This window comes from Sinocyclocheilus anshuiensis, unplaced genomic scaffold (assembly GCF_001515605.1).
Source record: "Sinocyclocheilus anshuiensis isolate Anshui unplaced genomic scaffold, SAMN03320099.WGS_v1.1 scaffold1980, whole genome shotgun sequence".
Lineage (NCBI taxonomy): Eukaryota > Metazoa > Chordata > Actinopteri > Cypriniformes > Cyprinidae > Sinocyclocheilus > Sinocyclocheilus anshuiensis.
In genome coordinates, this window is record NW_015557235.1 from 482,331 (window position 1) to 488,364 (window position 6,034).

Here is a 6,034-nt window from a genome sequence, read left to right on the forward strand (position 1 = left end):
TGAATTATTGCATGTCTAAAAAACTGATGTAAAAATTATCTGAACAAAGATAAATAAATAAAACCATGTCAATATGTTCCTCAACATTTTAGTGTACTTGTTTACCAAGGAAACAACCAGAATGAGATCATATCTTCGTATGAAACAAAGAAAAATCAAGGTAAATATCTTGTAAGCAGTGTTATTTAGTTTTGTGAACTTTTACAAAAAGATTTACGGATTGTGTGTTTAGGATACAAAGAATGTCAATGTAATTTCCACCACACAATGTTATTAAAACACAATGTATAATTCGATATGTGATGGAAATGTTCAAAAATGCGAATGTAACAAAGTCTCCCTCCAGGACGTCAGAAATGCACCTGTTGCTAAATGTGAGTCCAGCTCTGGCCACGCGGCGGCGAATCCCGCCGACAGCTCTCCGGTGACGGGAAATACAACAGCGTCCTGCGGGAGAAGGTGGTAGGAACAGTCAGCATCTCGCCGCGGACTCTTCAGAAAACTAACATTTCGCGTTCTTGTTTTCATATCGGCTGCAAAGACACTGACTGCTGGACAGATAAAGGGTGAGTGACCTTGAGTATTTTGAGAGCCTGTATTTGCTCATATGATGCTTGAGGAAATGTGTTTTGATATCAGCTTGTCCCAGCAAAAGTTGATCTGAGGGGTGCGAGAAACAATATCCATTTGCTTGCAATATGATTCGGTGAATTCATGCATGTCGATGTGTTCAAATTTGGACTAAGACTAACTGTTGTGGACGGACGCGGTCACTGAATACACACACAATCACGTGCAAAGGATCTCAATACAAAATTAATAATAGCCTTAATAAAGTTGTTTTGTTAGGCAGATATGGTTCGTATTCTTATTCTAGCTTTAATGCTACATTGTGCGGTGCACACTGTTGATGTCTAGCGCGGCTGTGCTGCTAACGTCAGGCTTGAAGGATGAATAAAGCACGGTGATCTTGAATTACAATTCATGTTGCAAGGTCTGCCTTTTTCAATGAATTGATTGAACCGGTTCTTCGCGTTGTCATTAAGAAAGGCAAATGACTTTAATAACAAACTAGAAGAAATGTTGCTAATAAAACGAATTGGAATAAAGTTTAGCACTGTGTAGCGGTTTTATCAACACACTAAAACTACGACATACTGCTTTATTGCAACTCTTAGCAATAAACGTGTAAAATAGCGATGCTTGGATGCTAGAGGTTTATGAACCGAATAATTGAATCGAACTGTGTTCAAAACATACAAATGAGTTGCACTAATTTTCGCGGGCATTTCAACGAACATTCAGACTGGGATGAGGAGGCCGTGCAAGCTCATAGAAAAAGCGGGCTGATGAAGGAGGAATTTGTATTTTTTTAATAATGTCCTAACACCGTACTAAACAAATAGCTGGTTAATTAAAACTTAATTCAAAGCTGGTCTCTTCACACAGACAGAGGTAACGTATGTGACTTAACTCATTCTAATGGTTTGATAGGAGTCTGTCTCTCCACTAGCCCTGTTGAAAAAAACAGCATATGCTGGTTAGGTATGTTTTGACACTGGGATGCTGCTTTAAGCTGGTCCTTTTGCTGGTTTATGCTGGTCCTTTGCCAGCACATGACCAGCATAAACCAGCAAAAGGACCAGCATAAACCAGCAAAGGACCAGCTTAAACCAGCAAAGGACCAGCATAAACCAACAAAGGCCCAGCATAAACCAGCAAAGGCCCAGCTTAAACCAGCAAAGGACCAGCATAAACCAACAAAGGCCCAGCATAAACCAGCAAAGGCCCAGCTTAAACCAGCAAAGGACCAGCTTAAACCAGCAAAGGACCAGCATAAACCAGCAAAAGGACTAGCTTAAACCAGTATCCCAGCGTCAAAACATACCTAACCAGCATATGCTGGTTTTTTCAACATGCAGTTGCTCCCACAAGCCTTATATGTGTCATTCTTGAGAAGTGGGACAAAACAGGGTGCAAAATTGAAAAAATAAAACCTTGTACTCAGACAAATGAAACAAAATGTGCTTTTTTACCTTGGACTGTGTAATATAATTTCAACTTGACCTTTAACAGCATTCAAGATGCTTTTAAGATTTCAAAACACATTCTCATGTTAGCAGACAGATTACACTTTCATATGTGACCAACAATTCCACAACAAATATAAAATATAATGAAATATTATCAAAATATTCAACTGACGGAGGTGACAGAACTGACGGAGTTGACACATCTGACGGAGGTGACGAAAACCTGAATTTGTAGTAATTTTAACTATCAAACACATTGAATCAGTAAATTATACCCTTGCTGGACCTGTTTTGTCCCACGTCTCAAGAATGACATTGTTTAATATAATGTGTATAAATAAAATGAAGTTTTTTTTTTAATGACAGGTTTACTAAACATATTTCGTTGGAAGTAGCTATCGCTTGGCTGTTGTCGTTAATTTTTCAACATAAAATGTTGCTATGGCTATCAGCATTTCACATTGTTAGCCAACAATCGACTCAATATTACATTGTTCACACACAGAACGATAAATAAGCTAGTTACGTAGCTACTCCTGAAATATCTGGACATGAAATATAATTTTTAATAGTAATAGAATTGAAATCGAATTTAATTATTTTACAAATGTACCTTTTATTCTTAATAAATAATCCACTGCAAAGTGCAAAAAAATCAAGCCAATATATTAAAGTTGAACAATATTACTGAGGTAATTTTCACATTAGATGGGGAAATTTTGTGAGTTTGCACTTAATTGGTTTGGGAAAAAATAAGCACGTGTATTAAACGAGAGATTAAGTTCGCAGTGTGATACGGGATACATAAACGTGTCGGACTAATATACACCCTTGCCATGGACAGTGGTGAATTTTATGAAATACCTGACCGCTGGAAGTAAAAAAAGTTCTGAATACACAGGTATACTGTTAGCGAACATCCCGATGGCGCCCCCAAACTGCTCTTTCCTCTCAATTAACAAACACAGCAAAAATGACAGTGGTGAGAAAACAGCAGTTAAGCAAGCATCTGATTATACTGACGTGTGTATGTTTGGATCACTATACAATTCGACACTATCACTTTATTCAGTAGATAGCTTTAAAGCAAGCAGCTTTATAGTAAAACACATGAAGAAAAGTGTCATTGTCGCTTTCAATTAGAATTACAACCTCAAGATCTACTATAAAGCAGCACTCCAGTGCATTCATGTTTTTTCTTGTGTTTGACCCTGACGGACTGAACATAAGAAATGAACTAAAGATTTCCTTGTTAAAGACAGTGGAGCCAAAGAGCACACTGACCAACACATAATTACTACAGACTAATGGTAGTTCAAAGGTGTTTACCAGCCAGAGCAAACTTTTCCAGAAAGTTCACTTGGGAAGCTGTTTCAAAGTCCAAAAATGAACTCCAAACGAACTTTGTTTCAGTCAGATTTTGTACAATATGTTGTCGATCTTTAATTTAGCTTAAACTATATCGGTGCCTTTGCAGTACTCTCTCTCTGGACTGATACTATTGGACACTACTGTGATACTGTGATGTTTCATTTCAATTCTCTATACACTGCTTTAGTTCTCTACAATTGACCAAACTCTGTGTGTGCAGAATGAGAGGAATCACTCAGGACAGAATGTGCATGTTTGCTTAAAATGCAGTATTTTCCCATATCTGTTCCCATACCAAAGCAGGAACTTGTCTGTTGAGCCAGTGTTGTGTGGATGTGTGTGCAGGAATGAAAAAAAGGCCATTGCAAGGAATGTGTGTGAGTATCTGTACTGCATGTGCAGTAGGCCTATATGAGTTGCTGACAGCTTCCAGCATTGTTCCTGTCATCCATTCCTGTACAGCAGCTGCAGTACTGCAGGCCATAAATAATGCAACAGCTCTGCTAGCTGTTCATGCTGATTCCTTTATGAGCATATTTAGCAAATTATAACGTTCTCCTTTTTGGTGTAGTTCCTGTGTAGTTCAGCACATGTCTTCCTGACACTTTTCTGCATAATGAGATAATGTAAATGCAAACATTGCTCGCATGCCAGCGTGTGACCCACTTTGCAACAAAAAATGTGTAAAAGGGTAAAAAAAATCAACATGTGCCTGTTCATTTTGCACAGAAATAAGAAATTATATTTTGAAAAAAAATAACATGAAGCTTATTAGCATTATCCTAATTCAACACATTACTCTACTGTGAGCCAGTTATAGCCAGTTATTATAATGTTTTTACATTACATTACAGTGTAGTGCATGTTGTATTTAGTTAATGCTTGTGTATTTTTATTTGTAAAAAAAAAAATATATCACAATTTTACTGTAAATTTTTAGGGATGCACCAAAATGAAAATTCTTGGCTGAAGCCAAACAAATTGAAACACTGGGCCGAAGGCCGAATACCGAAAACGTTTTTTGCCAATTTTTTCACCATTGAATAAATTAAATAGTCAAAATGTGCTTTTTAGTGTTTTGTCTTGCTATTTTTTAACATTCTAGCAGACATTATACAGACAAAGCACAGTTTAACTTAAAATGAATAAGTTCGTAAAATAATATGTTTTGGCCATTTTTGAGACCCCCTTCTTCAATCAGGCATGTATTTTCTTACTGTACAAATAAATGCAGCCTTGCTGAGCAGAAGAGACTTCTTTTAAAACATTAGAATATATTACAGATCCCAATTTGAACACTATGTGTGAATGTTATAATAAATGTATTAATAGAGCTGTTGTAATTATTATTATATTTGATCACGTCACGTCATTGTTCGTTACAATTTATTCGGTCTTTTTGCTTATTCAACATACAATTTCGGTTGACGAACATTCGGTGCATCCCTATACATTTTCATACAATTTCTTATTTCTGCTTTTGATTTTGAGTGAAAAGTGATCTGGACATGCTTGCATTAAATGTACCCATTACATTTTATGCCCAATTAATTCTCAAGGATGGTTACATATCAGGTTCTCTGTTAGGGCCCTATGATTTCTGTGATGTGTAAAACGTGAATGGAAGTGCAGGACCCACAGGCATAAAAAATGGAATTTGGAAAACATTGAATGAGTAATTTGAAAGTAGTGCTGAACACTTATAAATGAATAAAAAGACTAAAAACACATAAAAAGACTAGGCTAAATGTAAGATCTGTATCTTTTGCGTGCCTCTGAATAAATAGCACGGTTTCGTCAACTACACACACTCAAGCACATATGGCATTCTTGATGTTTTCAGCATCTGCCATCTCACTATATGAGGATATGAACATATAAACTTCATCTCCAGAGCTGCTCTGAGATTTCACTTCAACAGCATCTCACCATTTCATTTGATAAAAACGTTTGTCATATCATATACACACACAAACTCAACTATTGTAGAGTCGAATGTAAATCTCAAAGCAATAATAAAAATAATAATGCAGTTATTAACCTAAGAGTAATCCTGTACAGCACTTTGTTTGCCAAAAAATGAAAGGAATTTTACAAATTCATTTGATGACTCTTTGAAAGTTTAATTAAATTGTTAAAGTTTTATGCATTTATTTGATTACCACCATTTTAGACAAAGAATTTCTATCAAATCATAAATCACAGAATCCAGAAAAATGAAAACAAACAACAGAGAATTTATGACAAATCAAACAAATTTCATAGGGCCCTTATTAGTGTTAAAATTCTAGTAAATTGTTAAATTGTTAAAGTTTTCCAAATTCAACTGATTAAACACCCTTTTTGATTGTAAAAAAAAAAAAAGTAATAGTAATTAGGGATGCACCGATACCACTTTTTCCAGTACTCGCCCGATACCGATACTTTTATTTTTGGTACTTGTCGATACCGAGTACCGATACCAATATTTTTATTGCATTTGTAAATTTTTTTAAATATTGGGTACAGAAACCAAACGAGTATGTATAAAGTTAGTTGGTTAACTTCATTTATCAAATAAATGCAGTCAAACCAAAATTTATTCAGACACCTTCAACATTTCTCACATTATCACAGTTTATTCGCTATAG

At 35.7% G+C, this 6,034-nt stretch overlaps 1 protein-coding gene across 1 annotated transcript in view; it reads left to right on the plus strand.

Moving 5' to 3' along the window:
* Positions 1-1,400: 1,400 nt before the first annotated feature.
* Positions 1,401-6,034, plus strand: part of LOC107679005 (ventricular zone-expressed PH domain-containing protein-like) — a gene marked incomplete at its 3' end in the record, with an annotated part of 88,786 nt that continues 84,152 nt past the window's right edge. The window contains exon 1 of the mRNA XM_016474407.1: positions 1,401-1,455. The remainder of the gene's footprint in view (positions 1,456-6,034) is intronic.